The sequence below is a fragment of the Peromyscus leucopus genome, unplaced genomic scaffold, assembly GCF_004664715.2.
Source record: "Peromyscus leucopus breed LL Stock unplaced genomic scaffold, UCI_PerLeu_2.1 scaffold_242, whole genome shotgun sequence".
NCBI classification, from domain to species: Eukaryota; Metazoa; Chordata; class Mammalia; order Rodentia; family Cricetidae; genus Peromyscus; species Peromyscus leucopus.
This window is the reverse complement of record NW_023505115.1, coordinates 122,375-141,738: the sequence shown is the minus strand read 5'-3', so window position 1 is coordinate 141,738 and position 19,364 is coordinate 122,375. Positions and strand designations below refer to the sequence as shown.

Here is a 19,364-nt window from a genome sequence, read left to right as displayed (position 1 = left end):
TGGTGGCGCACGCCTTTAATCCCAGCACTCGGGAGGCAGAGGCAGGCGGATCTCTGTGAGTTCAAGGCCAGCCTGGGCTACCAAGTGAGTCCCAGGAAAGGCGCAAAGCTACACAGAGAAACCCTGTCTCGAAAAACCAAAAAAAAAAAAAAAAAAAAAAAAAAAAAAAGAAATCTGCAGGTTTGGTAGTGGCTTGAAAGATGGTGGCCAGTGAGAGCCTCTTGGACCCAGCAAGCACTGAGCCATTTATGTAGCTGCACTGGCATCACTAATCCAGAAACCCATGCTTGTTATTCTAGAAAGAGGGGGACACCTGGTTGAAACTAATATCATGAGTGAAGTCATTTTTAGGGTATACGGCTTGAGGTCCGTCTGACTCCAATTCCTATTTTTGAGTGGCTGGGGCTGTCTGGTATTAGTGCTCTACACAGTTATCCTAACACTCCACCCACAGTGCACTGATGGGGGCGGGGGTCACACAGTACAGTAAACAAGAACACAGAGTGTAATCGTTTGTCCTTCCGTAAGTTGCTTAGGATTTCAGTGTGTTAATTGGAGTAATGATTGTTTCTATGCCCGAATTTCTAAAATATTTCTTGTATTTCTCTAAGGCCTGAATTAGTATTACTCATTATTAGTACATCTTAGAACAGTGCCTAATTCATCTAAATGTTTAATAGGCACCACACTGTTATGCTAGAATCACAAACAGCCAATGGTTACAGTGTCTTCAGTAACCATGAGAGGCAAGTGTTACTAGTTCCTTTCTGCAGATGGCAGTTAGGGACAGCAGAAATCTGTCTGCCATCATGCCGTCAGGGAACAGCAAGCTCAGCCTTCAGTCACAACTCAGCACCGTTCCTCCACACCTGAACTTGAAGCAGCCCCAGCCCTGGCTCTCAGGAATCTGTAATCTTTTGCTCATTTTGTCCCAAACATTCCACCCCTGCTAACAAAGTGCTGTGCCGCACACAGCAGAAGGCACAGAGCTAATCCAACCCTCATCCAATCCTTATCTCATGCTGGCTTCTTGCTTGGTTTGCCCTTGAGAGTCCAGGACAGTCACACACAACTTTGTGATTACTGTTCTCCTGCCTCAACTTTGACTAGTTCCATGTCCTTGATTTTAAAATACAAGTCCTATAGAACGTTCTCTATGTTTGACTTTGCTTCTGTGTTATGGTTCATAGCATACTTGCCTCTCTCTTTCTCTCTCTCTCCTCCCTTCCTTCTTCCTTCCTTCCTTCCTTCCTTCCTCCTCCTCCTCCCTCCCTCCTCCCTCCCTCCTCTCCCTTCTTTCTTTTTTTTCTTTCTTTCTTTCTTTCTCTCTCTCTCCTTCTCTCTCTCTTCTCTCTCCTCTCTCTCTCTTCTTTTTTCTTTTTGGTTTTTTTTTTTGAGACAGGGTTTCTCTCTGTAGTTTTGGTGCCTGTCCTGGATCCTACTCTGTAGACCAGGCTGGCCTGGAACTCACAGAGATCCACCTGGCTCTGCCTCTCCAGTGCTGGGATTAAAGGTGTGCACACCACCGCTGCCTGGCTTCTTCGTCTTTCTTATAATAGAGAAAAGCCACAGGCTCCATTTGATTCAGATACATCTTTTCCTGGTAGGGATGCTCCCTAAGGGTGATGTACATTGTATAGGAGGTACACAATGTAGTTCAGGTAGTCTGTCCCCATATGTCCATCAACAATGGTCTCACCAACATTTCAGCTGATTTTTTGTTGATAGTTACAAAGCTAGTATTCCGATTTCATCATGGGTTTCACATTTATTTGTTAGTTGAGAGTTGAGAGAAGACACGGCCAGAAAAGGGAACCCCAGAAAGACTGCCAATCATAAATCTACCACAGGCAGGTATTTTCCCGAGGACATTTGAGGCAGGAAATGTGTCCAGAAAATGAAGATTTTCCATTAGCTGGATTATAGAGTGTGTGTATCAGAATTATTTAAGGGAACACAGTCCAAGTTGTGTGCAATACTTTTTAAAGACAGGTAATTTGGGCTTGGAGAGATCACTCAACAGTTAAGAGCACTGACTGCACCTTCTAGAGGACTCTGGTTCAATTTCCAGTACCAAAATGACAGTTCACAACAACCTGTAACTTTAGTCCCAGGGGATCTGGTGCACAGATGTACATGCAGGCGGGCCACAGACAACAAACAAGCATTTTTTTAGATAGCTGAACACTTCTGATAGTCCCAAGTCATCTCCCATCAAGAGATTGACCATGTGTACTGGCTAATTTTATGTCAACTTGACACAAGCTAAAGTCATCTGAAAGGATGGAACCTCAATTGAGAAAATGCCTCCATGAGATCAGGCAAGCCTGGAAGGCATTTTTCTTAATTAGTGATTGAATAGGCAAGAGCTCAGCCCATTGTGGGTGGTACCACCTCTAGGCGGGTGGTCCTGGGATTTATTAGAAAGGAGGCTGAGCAAGCCTTGGGGAGCGAGCCAGTAAGCAGCACTCCTCTGTGGTCTCTGCAGCAGGATCCTGCCCTGCTTTAGTTCTTGTCTGACTTCCTTCAATGGCAAACAATGATGGGAAGCATAAGCAGAAAAACCCTTTCCTCCAACTTGCTTTTTGGTCAAGGTGTTTCATCACAGCAATAGAAACCCTAACTAAGACAGCATGCTAATCCTACCTAGCTCCTAAATCGTTTATTTTCCCAACACGAGCAATGGGCTTGAGAGCCATATGGCTTTGTAGCATCTGGCTGAGTGAGTGAGGACCCCTGGCACCTGTGACTCCGTGTCAAGGACAAGCTAAGAGTGAGGACTAAGGCAGGTGAGGAAGGGCACTCCTGTTGCCATTTCAACTTTAAAAACTCAAATAATTTCTGCTGTGTTGGAAATCCTCCAGCCCAACTGCGGTAAATCTGTTAGAGAAGAGTTTTTGATGATAAAGAGTTTGAGGGTTCCGAGCAGAACTTCAGGAGGGAAGCTGACCTTCTTGTGAAGCTGCTCGGAATACAAGACGTGCATCATCTAGGTGTCACTCTGAAGCCTTGGAGAAGCCCAACATTGCGTGATTACATGCATGAATAAAACTCCTTTATATGAATTGAAATTCTTCTTGGAGGGAAATCACATGCAAATTTGTATTTTAAAATCCCCCATTAGCGATCACGGAAACATGTTAGTGATCTGCTCTCCTGTCAACAATGTAGCTACATATCTTGCATTATGGCACAAGGGTTGTATCTACTCGTCACTGTTTAGTTTTTTGTAACTTTTAACTGAAACACTTAATCTCAAACTCAATCTTAATGGAGTCCACTTTGTAAAAGGATTCATTGGTTTTTTGTAAAACATCTGATCCCAGCCCCACCCTAACAGTTCTGCCTCAAAGGTGGGGTGGGGCTCCAGGATCTGCATTTTAAGTCACATAGATGCTTTGATTTGCTTTGCTTCTGGAGTATACAGTGTAATAGCGACCCGTAGCCCTGCAACCCTTTTTTTGAGTTTGCCATAAACGATGCTAATCCTCTTGTCTATAAAGTGAAATGCTTCTTTTCTGTCCTCCATACAAATACCTCTTACATGGCGCTATGTTTCTTGCATAGTGTGTTGACGGGAAACAATTTCCCTTTCGGTACTAGCTCATACCTGAGGTGCTTTCTAGTTTACAGGATGTTTTTCCTCATGCCTCTCTCTCACGCCTTCTCAGCTGCTCACCTTTCTCTGAAATAACCATGAAAAGGACAGTCTTGCAGACAGAAAATAAATGACTGAAAATAAGATAGATGTGGATGGTACAGATGGAGTTTGAATTGGTAGTCTGAAACATAAATAAAAAGAGAAATAAAGCATAAGTTAATCTAGAAGAGCAGACAGGCAGCAAGGATGTCTCTGCTCAGCACTCTGACTCCACATCATTCTGAGAGTCCTAGCAATCAGACAAGAAAGGAAAACAAACAGCCCAAGGTCAGAAAGGACGAAAGGAAGATTGTCTTTATTCATGGACAGCTTGGTTCTCTGCATAAAGAAATCCCCAAAAATCAAAAATCTTAAGCTCTGGAGAGATGACTCAGAGGATGGAAGCACTTACCAAGCTGATAGACTGATTCAGTCCTCAGAAATGGCAGAAGGAGAGAACCGACTCCTGCAAATGTCCTCTGACCCCCACATGAGTGCTGAGGTACCTGTGGTGTGCACATGTGTGCACTTGTGTGTGCACACATACACTAAATAAATGTCAGTAAACATAAATAAATAAATGCAAAATTCTAAAAATTTCTGAATCTAATACTACATAGTTTTCTTATGTACTTGCAATGAACAATTGAAATGGAAATTAAAGAAGAGCACTCTCTACATTAACACCAAAATATCTATATGTGGGTCTAAATCTAATGAACTATGTACTGAGTGTATATGAAGGAATCCACACATCTCTGGCAGCAGATCCAAGGCCTGGAGCTCTAGTTGGTTCATGACTACCAAGGTCAATATCCAACTATGGTTCTTGAGCACAGATGAAGTGCTCAAGGATCCCAGCAGCAAGTTACTTTGTGGTTGTTAACAAGACGATTCTCAGATTTCTCTGGAGAGACAGACCGGAAGAGCCAACATTACTCTACAGGAAAAGAACAAAGTTGAGGCCCATCCTATCTGAGTGTGAGCCTCTCTCTCAAGACACAGAGTGGCAATATGAGAGAATGGACATGTGGGCCTGTGAACACCACAGAAAGCCTAGGAATACCTTCGTACAGGTAAAGTCCACTGCTCTTGACAATGACCAAGGCAATTCACCAGACCAAAGGCTAGTCTTTTTAATAGATGGGTGGGAGCATTGAACACTACACGACAAAGGGAAAAAACTTACTGCATAGACAGGGAACATTGCTCACAAAAATAACTTAAACCAGAGCATGAAACTATTTATAAAATGCAAAACTATAAAACTTATAGAGGACAACATGGGAGAAATCAGGCGACCTTGTGTTTGGTATTGTCTTTAACATTTTTTTTTAAATTACGTTTATATTTGTGCTGCTTGTATGTGTGTGTGCATCTACCTATGTATGTGCATATGTACTTATGTGCATGTGTACATGTGCACATCTGTGTGTATGTGTGTATGAATGCACATGCATGTGCCTGTGTGTCAATGTGCATGTGTGTATGTATGAATGCATGTGTGTGTTGTGTGTGTGGTATGTGTGTGTGTGTGTGTGTGTGTGTGTGTGTGTGTGTGTGTGTAGAGGTCAGAGGACAACCTGTGAGAGTCAGTTCTCTCCTTCCACAATGTAGGTCCCAGGGACAGAGCTCAGGTCATCAGCAAGCACCTTTACCCACTGAGTCATCTATTCTGGCTTGTTAATGTCTTTTTAAAAGCAAGTTTTTTGTTTTTTTGTTTTTTTTTTGTTTTTTGTTTTTTTTTTTTTAGTTAGAATTTTAAGCGGGTGGCACACATCTTTAATCCCAGCACTCGGGAGGCAGAGTCAGGTGGATCTTTGTGAGTTTGAGCCAGCCTGGCTACAGAGTGAGTTCCAGGTCAGGCACCAAAACTACACAGAGAACCCTGTCTCCAAAAAAAAAAAAAGAAAAGAAAGAAAGAAAAGAAATTTTAGTGTACAAAATATGAGTTTCACTGTGACATCTTCATTCATGCATATCATGTTCTCATATTTACCTCCCATGGGTATTATCTATTTATTTGTTTATCTTATTCATGATGAGACAGGCTCTCGTGAGACCCAGTCAGGCCAAGAACTCCTGACTATCTTGCCTCCACTTCTCAAGTTCTGGATTGACAGTCGTGTGCTACCACACCTGTCTTGTAATATCTTTTTGATGGAACACTGACAGCATGATCCACGAAATAAAAATGTGGTGTTGGACTTCCAGTTACCAATGAGAAACAAAAGACAATGAATACAGAGAGCTCTGTGCATGTATGATTGTAGCAGCAGTATTCAAGTTAGCTTTCAATAAAAAAAATCCATTAACTATAAACGGATAAAAATTATGGACCAATGAGCCACTGACATCTCCAACAACCCGAGTGAGCCTTAAGAGCGTTGTGCTGTGAGACAAAACAAAACAAATATCTCCCCCAACGCCACACCTTGTATGAAGTGCTGGGTGTGGGAGATTCAGGATTGCCCAGAGAGGTGATGGTAAAGGGACTGGATAGAAAAAGCGAAGGGAACTTCTGGGGGTGATGCAAGTGTTTATGTGGCGAACGTTGCACAGTGTGTTCATCTTTACACTTTGTTTTATTTTATCCAGACTGGTCTAGGTAGCAACTCTCCTGCCTTAGCCTTCTAAATCCTAGGATTACAGATGTGAACTCACATGTCTGACCAAGTGAGTTTATTTTTCACCAAGTCACAACTGTACACTGAAGTGTGCTCATGTATCTCCACTGAGACATCCCAAATCACACAAAAAGCCAGGGAAGTTTTCTTATACACATGTGCGTTCACAGGGAGAGAAATCTGCCAAGGATGTAGCAAGAAAAACTGGGAGTGCCGTGTTCAGGACCAAGCCAGTGTGAGATAGGAGAGACACTCAGTGGAGTGAATCTCTGAATACAGAAAGGGAAGCAAAAGATGCTCCATCAGAGCTCATCACTTGGGCAGTGGTCCATCGGATGGCAAGTGTTACTGATACTGTACCATAAAGTGTGTGTGTGTGTGTGTGTGTGTGTGTGTAACTAGTCTACTTGATAGTATAAAAACATTGTCTAGTTGTATTATTGTAATGGTTGTTTTTCAGCTAAATTTTTTAAGTAGTAACTTATTGACGAGCACAGTAAAGCTAATAAGAGCACAGAACAGATATAAGTGTTATAAGACTTAATATTTTACATATATTGTATGTATTAATGTAATAAATTATATTACAAACATTATAACATATAATAACAGCATAGCGAAAAATAGGCTGTGTAGCTCCAAGCAGAGACAGATACGGTTGGAAGCGGATAACTGAAGGTATCAGCATTTAAATGCTACGGTGAACCATAAAATCAATCACTGGGTGTAAAGGGTAACAGATGTGAATGGAAGAGCTGGGGAGGGGACAGCTTGGGCAACGTCGGGCAAGAAAAGAGGCAGCAGGGCAGGGACTTTCCATGCCTTTGTGAAAAGCCACCACTCAGGGTTGGAATTCACACTGGTTTGTTTATTCTGTGTGTGTCCGTGTGTACAGAGGCCAGAGGGTTTACGCTAGCTGTCACCCCTCAGGAGCGCTCCGCTTTGGTGGCCTGCGTACACTCACCAACCAGGCGAGGTTGACTGGCCAGCAAGCCCCAGGGACCCAGGCCTGGGATTAAAGCGTTTGTCGCTGCCCCGAACTGATTTACGTGGTTCTGGGGACTGAACGCAGGTGCTCTGTGCTTGTTCAACACTTTATGGAACAAGCAGTCTCCGCAGCCTCACCGCAGTTCTAACTGCAGCAAAAGCAGGTTTAAAGACCCATTTGTCGTCATCCGCTTCTGGGACGGAGCCCTAAGCAGTGGCTGGGAGGCAAATTTTTAGTTTTCAGCTGACATCTTTTGGAGCTGTCCAAAATGGTTTTTTTTTTTCTTTTAAAAAGTGTATTTACGAATAACATATACAATCACAACATGTAGCTAAGTAACAAATGCATGGGTAAAGATTGACAAGTAGAGAGATATGAACTAGAAAGGTAAAACATCCAGGATGTATTACTTAGGCCGAGGGAATTCCCAGGTGGTGTTTATTACACAATCGAGATGTGTAAAAGGAAATAAAGAGCAGTCTGTACATATCTGAAGATGTTAAAGAAAATATATAGAAATCTGTGGAGTCAAATCAAACTGCTAACATTGGAAGGGTTCAGGCCTCTGCCAGGGCTGTTAAATTAACCTGCCTAAACACTTTTTACAGAGAGAAGCAAAACAAAGAAAAACAAGACAATCACTCAAAAAAAAAAAAAAAAAGAAAGAAAACCAGAGTGTGTGTCCTGAACCCCTCTGAGAACGGCGGAGGGACAGGAGGGAGGTGACACCCTGGCCCCGGCCAGTTTCATCCACTCTTGCAGAATGAGACCTATTACAAATCAAATCAATGTCCTTTCTCCTTTACACAGTGGTTTTGTTTTTACCGCAGGAAATTCAGAAAATAACATGGAGATAGAAATTATCCCCAACCATCATCCAGAGACAGCCTGAACACTCTGGTATGTAATTTTCCAAGACCATTTTATTTTTTAAAAAGCAAAAATGGGATCATTATCTACATCCTGTTTTGCGACCTGCTTTTGAAAGAGCACATCACAGTCGTCCTATCCGCCGCTCTCTGCCTTGCCTCCCTTATTGCTCGTGAGTCTATGAAGCCACCCATTAGAGCTTCACCCATCAGAGCTTCATATCTTCCGTCCCTTCTATTACCAGTCTACTTCCAGTGCCTTTTGCACCCCTAAACACGTGTGAAAACGTCCTGGATTGCAGTCATAATTCTAACTAAACCTTTGCACTAATTTTTGTCGAGTTTAAATTCCTGTGAGTGGAATCTCAGGGGCATAAGCATAGAGCGTCCTCCGACAAGTCACCAGCTGGCCCTCACAGCAGCGTAGGGGCTTGTATCCCCCTGCAGGAATGCTTCTCTCCCTATGTCCTTCCCGAGTTTGTTTATTAAAAAGTATTCTTTACCTTTCAGTTTCACTTTTTTGTTAAACTGGTAATATATGCAGAAAATCTGAACATCTGGGGATTACACACATTTAAAAAGGAAAATCCCCTAAAACCCCAGCAGCAGTCTGTGGATGTGGCTCTGGTGGCCGTTCCCACCTAGCGTGTACAAAGACCTGAGTCCACCGCCAGCACCACACAAAGTTCAGGCTCATGACGCTGCCAGTTGGGAGATAAAGTCAGGACGATCAGAAGTTCAAAGTCGTCCTCTGTTCCATTAGGAGCGTAAGGCCAACCTGAGCTACATGAAACCTTGTCTCAAAAAAAAAAAAAAAAAAAAAAAAAAAAAAAAAAAAGACAAAAACCAAAACACCAAAAACCAAACAAACTAAACTGAAATCACAGTAAACAAAAATATCTACACCAACAGAAAACCATTATAAATAGTTACTATTCACATTACCAGGGCTGTTACATATACAGCATACTTAAAATATCCAGACCACTTATCCTGTTTAATAATTTAATTATGTCAATGAATATTACATTGTGAATACACTTATAAGTAAATATAACTTACTTATATTTACTAAATAATTAAGTTAGGTAATTAAATAAAATATGATTTATAAGTAAGTAAATGTAGTTTTGACAGATTATTAACTGCCATTCTACATTATTTACTATTAATTTATATAACCAGTATTAGCCAAATAACTTATTTTCAATGTCCAGTAATTATAACTTATAAATTATAATTATATTATTATAATATCACATATTACATATATATACATATATTATATATTAAATGATAACTTACAGACTTGTAAACTATATATTGAGTTGTTTGTGAATTTAGAAAATTGCAATTACATTTATTGACTGATTGTGTGTGTGTGTGTGTGTGTGTGTGTGTGTATCACACACACCACAGGACGCCTGTGGAGGTCAGAGGACGACTTGTAGGAGCTGGGTCTCTCCTTGCACCACGTGGGTTCCGGGATCAAACTCAGACGGCCATGCTTTGGCAGCAAGCTCCTTACCCATTCCTCATCCCATCTGCCTTGTGCATTTTCAAAGCTGCGATTGTATAAGTGGGATTCTGTGTCAAAACGAGGCACATTTTTTAGGCTTCTAGCCTGTGATGGTAGGACTGATTTACACCCTCGTGTTGAAGAAAAAGTTATTTTTTACTCCCTTGTCAATGGAAAAACAAGGGTCATGGGGAAGTCAACCTTGCTGACTTGTCAAATGAAAAGTGATAAATAAGACAATTTTAGCTTACATCTATTAAGATCTGTCGTATTTATTAACCACAGCTTCTAGTGCTGTGGTTTGGTTTCCTCATAATACGGCAGAGATTTTTATGTAACACACGTATATTTAATCCGCACATCATTGTGTCATATGTTGCAGACATTTTTCTCAACTTAGGTTTTGCATTTTTTCCCCTTCTTTGTGGTTCCCTGCACACAGAGGCTCAGTAGTGTATCTGCTCAGGTCATTGATCTGTCTTATACAGAAATGTGTAACTGTTGAAACTTGCTCACTGTTAGTGGGACATGTAAAAGATTTTCGTTTCATTTGTTATTATTGTGTGTGTAGAAGCACGCGCGCTCGGGGATCTGAGGACAGCTTGGCGAGCTGGTTGTCCTTTTACTATGTGGGCCCTAGATTCAGGCTGCTGGGTTTGTACTGCAAACACCTTTGCCTGCTGGACCATCTCACAGGCCACAGAGGTTTTAATTATGGTGACTATAGCACAGAGGTGAACCTTCTCCCCACAGCCTTCAAAAGTCAAATGGGTTTTCTGTCAATAGTCAACAGAAACTTCACAAGATGTTTCTAAAACTTGGTGGATGAGAAAAATGCTTAAGAATAGAAAAAAAATCAACAAAGGAAAAGAATAAGATGGCAAAGAGGTCTCAGTAAAAACTGCAGTGACTGGAGATGGCAAAGGAACACACACACACACACACACACACACACACACACACACACAATCACAAGCACCACTCACCACACATATGGAAGCACACCAGACACCAGACAGACACCGTAGATCACCAGAAAGAAGGCCACTCAGTGGCTGATGCTGTGACATCTGATTTTTCCGTCAAAATGTGAAACTGTTTCCTCCCCTCACAGCTGTGCCCTAATATCAAATCTAAGTTGATGAAAGATTTAACAACCAAAGGCAGACTTTAAAACTGTTAGAGGAGAGAATAGGAAACTAAATAAGGATGGTTATTGAATTGGAAAGTCAAGTATTATATAATAAAATTTAAATATCCCCATCTTTCTCATGACCCAAATCCTATCATATATTCTCAGGTCTGTTCCTGGAGGACTCGTGTTCCCTACACGGAGCCACACATAGAAACTACCACTGCATAGAAACCACATAACTCCTTTTTTTTTTTTTTTTTTTTTTTTTTTTGGTTTTCCAAGACAGGGTTTCTTTTTGGTGCCTTTCCGGATCTCACTCTGTAGACCAGGCTGGACTCGAACTCACAGAGACCCTCATGCCTCTGCCTCCTGAGTGCTGGGATTAAAAGCATGCACTACCACTGCCGGCACAGAACTCTTTCCTGCCAGGACTTCATTCTTTATTCTTTCTAATTTGTTTTTCAAAAATAATTTAAGAATAATTTTGAGAAAAAGTTCTGTATTAATTACATTAGCATTACATTTATGGTCATACATTCTTTTTGAAGAAGTGGCCAAGTTTGAATTGTATTATATTATGTGTGTATGCCATGTGCACGCACACACACACACACACACACACAACACACACACACACACACACCAGCACACCAGCACATGTGGAGATCAGGGATGATCTGTGGGTGTCCATTCTCTTCTTCCACCATGTAGGGTCCAGGGATTGAACTCTGATGGTCAGGCTTGACCTCAAGTGCCTTTACTCAGTGAGCCATCTATGTCCCTGGCCCACCCTTTCTCCGGGTCACAAGAACCCTGTGCAGGATGTCTCACAGACCCTGTCTTACATGTCTCACAGGCTCTCTCAGGACCGTCAGCAATCCTTTCTCCTTTTGATTTGTTGATGGGCACAGATTAGTGGGCTTCTCTTTTCATTGTGGGGTGGAGGGTGGATCCTGGTGTGTGTGTGTGTGTGTGTGTGTGTGTGTATGCACATACATGCACACACATAGACATTAGTAATATATAAAAAGAAATATTCCCTTCTAAATCAATAGGGTAAGTTTATATAGAAGCTCTCCCTGTCTCTCATTTTGAGATGGGCCTTTCTATGTAGAACACATTGGTTTCAAACTCATGATCCTTCTGCCTCAGCTTTCTGAGTGCTGGGATTACAGGCATGACCTCCTCACACCTGGCTTGACAGCTGATTTCTTAACACAGCACAAAATTTCATATGAAACAATATGAACGTATTACAAAGACGAGTGCTAGCACAGGAACGTATACAGAAAAGCATCCCGTGATTTTAATATCCAGAGGTAGCCTCTTGATTATTTGAATTTTGCTTATTCTTCTTTGGGGAATGTGCATGTTTTTAAGTGGAATACGATTACATGCAGTCTGCGGAAGGAGAGGTACTGCCCACGTCCTGACATCATAGTTTGCAAGGTTTGCAAACTAAAGCCCGTTTGCCAGTGTCCTCATCTCTTGAGTCTCCTTCACTGTCTGGTAAAGTGGAGGCAAGAATGATTAGCAGTTCACAACATCTCACAGAAGACTAGCTAGTGGAACGGAGTCTGACACAGCGTCTGTGGGAGGGAGCACTGGCTGACACTTCACCTGAGAGACTGTGCTTTTTCATCACTCACTATTTTATCGTAAGCTTCTTTCTCACCTTGCAGACTTGAACACGCTTTTACAGCTCTCCTTGCTACACGTGTATATGAGTATTTGCATGTGCGAGCTTACCTTCATCCACCCACGCATGTGAGCTGGTTACTGTGTCTCCCTGCACTTCAGGCTTTCTAGGTTCTCAGAAGGCAAACCAGTTTGGACTGGTTCCTGGAAACTGTTTCGGGATCCCTGACCCAAGCCACCAAGTTGCTTCCTAGAAAGGCTATGACGGTGTCAGCTGCCTCCCGTGATGGCAGCATGGTCTCTACTACCCAGGACAATCCCAGAGATGGTCTGATTCCTCCCCCGAGAGGATCCCATCATCCCTCAACAAATGCTTTCCAGAGGCAGGATGCTGGCCAGTACTGGGGCCATGGAGAGTTCATGTTAGAATGACATGGGAGGAGAGCCAAGAGAAGACAGTAGCAAACAAACAAATCACTGAGCAGGAATTCCCAGCAGAGCGAGTGCTGTGGAGAAAGTCCATCAACCATACCAGAAGGGCTGGACTGTTCAGATCAAACCTCTTCCAGGGTTGGGTGAAAGTCATCATGCTTGGGCATGAATGACAAGGAAGTATTGCTGGGTGGGGCGGCAGGGGCTGGGGGGGGGAGGCAAAGCCTAAGTATGGCTTCAGCATCATCCAGGAGTAAAAGGTAATGCACTGGAGTGCAATGATGCAGGGACCACAGAGGAAATGGACGTGAGTCTAGGAAGAGCTGGCATTTCATTGCTAATACCAGGATGACCCACTGCAAGCCTTTAAGAGCCAATGTACCGTCTACAAAGATCACTGGAGCTGCTGTGTGGGGAAGACTGGGAGTGAGAGCAGAAAGCAGGGGTCCTAGGCAGGAGGAGAAGCAAGAGACTGTGGCTGGGACACGCGTGTTGCCAGCACATATGGAGGCATAGATGGAAACAGTGAGACGCCACCGACATCTCACTACATCACATCTGCAATGTGTGATGACCTTCGTTGGAGGGGCGCGCTATCTGCAGGGGAAGAGCCACCTCAGCCTTTCGGAAGAAGATTAGGATCTGTGTTCAGAATCAGAGTCCCATCTCCAGCAAGCATCTGAAACCCCAACCACATTGTGGAAACTCATGAAGGCAAATGTCCTTCTGGGCAGCATGAGCTCGTATGCAAGCCTTGTCTGAATTGCAATTGTGCCAATATCTGGTCCCCTGCAGGAGCTCGAGCTTAAGAATCTGTGCCTGGTGGATAAAGGTGGCTAGTGCCCGTATGAGACCAAAGGCTGGGCACTGAGCTCACTTGGGACCAGGGGCCCAGTTCTATGCCTGATTCATGAAGTGATACTTATTGCCTGAGTACTCCTCCACCCAGCTTCAGTTTCCACATCTACCAAGAGAATCCTAGGGTGCTTCATTCCTCCATGCGGGGGTTAGGTCATAGGCCAGCCCAGTCCAAACCATCCTCTGATGACTCCTGAAGCCATGACCTGCTCCTGAGAGCGGGTGCTCTTGCTATTATGGGAAATGTGCTTCTTGGCTTCGCAGGGTCACTCCCTTCTCTGGCAGGGGACCCTTGACTCAAGTCCAACTGATTGGGGGGGGGAGATTGTGTAATAGGCCTATCTGTATGCAATGGGGCCGAAAGTCCCACGGCAGGACTGAGGCTGGCAGGGACTCCCAGTTTGGCTAGGAAGGCTGGTCTTCAGAAGTATGGTCCTGTTTGTCATGGCACAAGTGGGCATCCCTTACATCCTGGAGGCTGCCCACAGCTGTGCATCTGAGAATAGAAAATCACCCTTGAAAGATTACAGGGTCTGAACTACCAGGGTATGTGAGGAGTCTGGAAGACCACCACACTCGTGAGGGAGAAAGGACCAGAAGAAGGGCCATAGAACTCAGAGACCAGCTGACGGTGTCAACCGTCAGACTATTGATTCTGGTCTTGTTGTGTGTGTGTGTGTGTGTGTGTGTGTGTGTTCATGTGTGTGTGTGTGCACATGCATGCATGTCTGTGGAGGCCAGAGGTCCACCTGAGTGTCATTCCTCAGGAACTGTCCACTTGGTTTTTTTGAGACAGGATTTCTCACTGGCCTGAGGTTCATTGATTCAGCTTGGCAGGCTGTAGGGATTTGCCTGGCTCTGCCTCCCCGGTGCTGGCATGACAAGAATGTAGCACCATGCTTGGCTTTTAAAACATGGGTTCTGGGGACCAAACTCAGGTCATCGTGCTTGTTCAACAAGCACTTTACTATCCGGGCTCTCTCCTCAACCCACCTCTGAGAACTCTAGAAGATGGCTCAGACTGAAAATGGACAGAACTAAGCTTTTGACCTACTCACCACCCGGCTAGATCCATTTTAGACAGCCACTCCATGTTCCTTCCCATATTCATGCATAATTAATTTCTATTGTTGCCATCATCAAGGTAGTGGCTTAATTGGACATGTCTTGTGGCCTCCATCCCTGATATTTTACTTGATCTGAACTGTCTTCTCCCTCACTGAGACACCGGCAGGGTCCACCTGGTTTCTCTGCTCCTTCTCACATCCTCCAATCAGGCCTTCCCAAAGGGATCAAGTTACCCACCTATGACACTGCGTCTCTACTGTACACAGACTTCACTCTGCCCCAGGTAGCCCCTAGCCTCACTGGCCCACTTTACAACCAAGAAAACAGACTAGACAGATTGGCCAGGTCTGCCAGAGGTAGTTTAACTGGATGGGAGGGAGAGGGGACAAACATAGCCTATCATCATTCCAGGGTGATCACTCCAGACCTCAGACCTCCATATTCTATGTTCAGCGTTCTTAGGTTATGATTGTACAGTTACAGAGGGACATGAGTTCCTCTTTCATGAGCAGACAGCTGAGCTTTCCATGGTTATCTCAAGGACAGATTGTGGCTCTGGTTTTGTTTTGGATGTGTGTTTCAGTGAGCTGGAGTGGCCACCTGACTCAGCCATGGATGGCACATGGTCAAGGTGATGAGGGACAGAGAGCCTGAGAGCTTGCACAGACCCCATTCATTTATAAAACAGAGGAGGTGCTCCTTAAGTTGTTGCCCAAGATGGATGCTGGAGTAAAATGGTCCTTGTATCGGAAAGTGTGATTCTCAGTATGTCCTTCCTCTTGTTCAACATACCACAATGCTAGACTTGCTGTGACTCAGAAAAATCCTTGATATTTTCCTCACTAAAGGCAGGGCAGTGAGCTGGAGTCTTTCCAAGGCAGACTTCTCCTATTGCAGTGGACCCCAAAACCCACTGAGGCCAGGAAGCAAGCTGCTCTGCTGACCACATTCTCCTCCACAGTTCCCACACGGAGTCCAGGATTCGAGGTTTGCTGATAGATGACACCTAAATGGCATGGGATTGAACAATTCTCCCCCGTGGGTGCCCAAAACACACTAAACTGGTCCTTCTTACCATTCTGAAGGCTCTGCGGGATGGTGCGACCTCCCCGGGGTTACCTGGTATAAACCACATCTCCTTGGGGCTTTGTCTCTTTATCAAACATAACAATAGCTTTGCCGGATGACCCCCAGGTAGCACCAACCCCATAGTTAGCAGTCCCATGAGTCTACTGCAGGTTTATGGAGGTGCTGGGGAGCAGTAGGGTATAGGGAGAACCTAGACCTTTGCTCAGACCTGCAGACACATGGGGTAAAACAACCCTGTACCTCGAAAGTTTAGGGGTCCCATTCCTGGACTAACGACAGTGTGATCATCAGCCTCCTCCTAAACAATGAGGGACACGCTGAAGATGAGGCTGGAACCTGGGTCTGCCTCTACCAAGACTCAACACCAGAGAGCCCCAGAGCACACACCGGAGACACACTGTGTGAAAGAGAAGGGTGGGGCATGAGGATAAAATGGCAAAAGGAAATATTTTGTCAAGTTTGTAGAATTCAAGAGAATCTTGGCCTAGTCTTTGTTGCTTAAGTGATGTTTTTAAAAAACAATCATATTATGTTGCCCCAAAGACCTTAAAGGTAGATTTGGACTCGTGCATCCTAAGATAAGGCAAAGAACCAGCCTCCCATTGAGTCCAAGAGACAGCTGGTTTCTGTTCTCACCTTTGCCTCTCAGACCCCTTTGTGCTGGGAGCACAGTTCACACAGCACATCTTTCTCTTTTTTGAATGGATGAGTGAATCAATCAATCGATTGGTCAATCCAGGAAAACCAAAGCATGAAAAATGGACACTTCTTCACCTCTCAAACGCCCTACTGCCTCACAGAATGTACACTTCAACTTACAAAGGTACAAAGACATCGTTAAGAAGTCACTGGACGTGAGGGTTCTCATCTCTTCGTGGTTGCAAAAAAAAAGGTCACTCAGCCACCGAGTAGGACAGGAGAGTTCATTGTTAATAAAAACAGTTATTTGGAAGGACCTTAACTGTCATCAGGGAGCCAGCAGACTAGCAGGCTGACATCTTCCACAGGCGGTTGAGAGCATTTGCTCGCTTGCATTTCAAAAGGTCCCTTCAGCCATAGTTAATAAGGTGGCTGCATACAGCTCACTGGCAGTGGGAAGAGCCGTCATCCACAAGTACCGGCAAGCTGTTCTGACTCTCAGGAGGGAAATGAGAATGAAGTTGGTGGAATCCACCTGGTCTAAAAACACCAAAATGTTTCCTTTGACTAGGAACCATACATATGGAGCCGTGGTGTAGTTCAGGTGGCAGACCTGAAAGCCCTACCAGCGTACACAAAGCCCTGGGTTTGATCCTTAGCATCTCATAAACTAGGTATGGTGGTATATACCTGTAACCCCAGCACCCAGGAGCTAGAGGGTCAGGAGTTCAAGGTCATCCTTAACCTCATAGCAAGTTTTAGCCAGCCTGAGCTGCTTGAGACTGTCTCCAAAAAGTATTTCGGGTTTCACAGTCTCCTTAATGACTATGATGAAATTGAAAATATTGTCCCCAGAAAATATGCTTACCATAAACATGCCAGTTCTAAAAAGTAGCTGCTTTTTATTTTTGAAGTATAGTAAGAGAGACTACTTTTACTACTATTAAAATTAGAATATAAAAACATTTTTTAAAAATAGAAATTTAGAGCTGGGTGTGGTGGGGAACACCTTTAGTCCCAGCACTCGGGAGGCAGAGGCAGGCAGATAACTGAATTCGAGGTCAGCCTGGTCTACAGGGTGAGTTCCAGGACAGCCAGGGCTACACAGAGAAACCCTGTCTCGAAAACAAAAGCAACACAACAACAAAATAGAAATTTAGGGACTGGAAAGATGGCTTAGTGGTTATGAGTACTTGCTGCTCTTGGAGAGAACTTGAGTTCAGTTCCCAGCATCCATATGGCAGCTCATAACTTTCTGGAACTCCAGCTCTGGTCTGATGCCTCTTCTGGCCTCCAAGGGCACACACATGGCACACACACACACCCCACCCCACAGAGAGAGAAAGAGAGGTGGGGGGGAGTTTTTGTATGCTGAATTAATTTGGCACCCACTTTCAGGATCCCTTTTCCTGGCAGTCTACAACAGATTCGCAGACTTCTGATTAAGAACAAACTAGCCCAAAGCTCAGGGATTGTTTCCTTATGAGTCACTTCATTTCCCAGGCAGGAAAGTCTGTTCTCCGGCCAAAGACCACATCACAGCACTGGCCAGCAACTATGGTTGTCAGGGAGCCAGATGACAGAGGATAAAACTCTCAGCCACCATCGTCATCACTTACAATGTGCCTCGATGCCAACCCTATTCTGTCCCCAAATAAGCATCTTGTGTTCCCAATTAATTGCCATTCCTTGGAGGGATTAGAAAAAGACAGCCTTCGGTTACATGATGCAGCTCAGAATAGCTTTGCCTGTCTGCTATTTTTTTTTTCGAAGCACAGCTCTCTGTGAAATCATTAAAAAAAAATAAATAAAAGCAAACTAGAAGTGCAGTATTTATGCAGTTTTGGGGATGACCATTATGCCATAGAGTCATGGGAAGATGCTTACGTTAGGACGGAAAGAGAAGGAAAAAGCAGAACCGAAGTAATGTCCCACCCATCCGTGATAAACTATGCCCAGGATAAACCAAAGTGAGCAGGTCTTAGGACCAGCGTAAGCAAAGCCAGCCGAATCAGAGTCCATGTCTGTTTTCAGCATTACTCTGGGGTTACATAATTTTTACAGATTTGAAGTCAGGAGACAAATGATACATCTGTATTAAATTAGCCTACCCTCCCAGTGGATCTCCCTCCCTGGTCTCAGCAGCCCACTCGTTCTGTGGCTTCCCTTGTGACTGACTTTGGGGGTGTAGGACCAGGGCAGAGCTAGCAGAACCCCCAGACTCAGACGACCACAAACCCCAAGTCTGGCATTAGAAAGAGCAGGAAAGACACCATCAGAGTTTCCAGCATCCGTCCTGGTTCCCTTCAGACCCTCCTAGTTTCTATCCTCAGAAGAGATCGGCTTCTGTAAACAAGGGTGGGTGTGGAGCGGGGGAGGGGGCTCCATGTTTAAATTCATGGGGTTTGTGGAACAGACATGTCGTCTTGTTGTGCATGCCATTAGAGACTGATGTTCACATTCATATCGTTCACAAACAGACTGCCGTTTGGAGTCAGATGTAAATGGCTTGTCTGTGGTGACCAATTAGTGGTGAGAAACAGTACCGTCCCTCGGCTGCCAAGACCCTGGCCTGGCTCAGCTTCCGCCTGGCATCTGCGGTCCTCATGGTATTCCATGAGAGCATGAAGTCAGCTACTCCCACGCAGCTACCGAGAAGACCGTGGATAGGTTCCTACGGCCGAATCTGAGGGAAAGAGACAGCTCCAACACGGAGAGGCTCCAAACACTGATGAGGGGTCAAGGTCAGATCCAAGTGAACTGCCTGCAGGTCTGCCCGCAGAGCCCTGCTGAACTCCTCCAGCGGGCTCCCTAGAGAGTCTTTCATGGCCTGCCCTTCCTGCGGCTAGGGAAGTGAGCAAG

The 19,364-nt window shown here is 44.3% G+C and overlaps 1 pseudogene; it reads right to left on the bottom strand.

Annotated features, from left to right (window-relative positions):
- The window catches only part of LOC114693865, a 38,593-nt pseudogene extending 19,473 nt beyond the window's left edge, over positions 1–19,120 (bottom strand).
- Between the last annotated feature and the right edge of the window lie 244 nt (positions 19,121–19,364).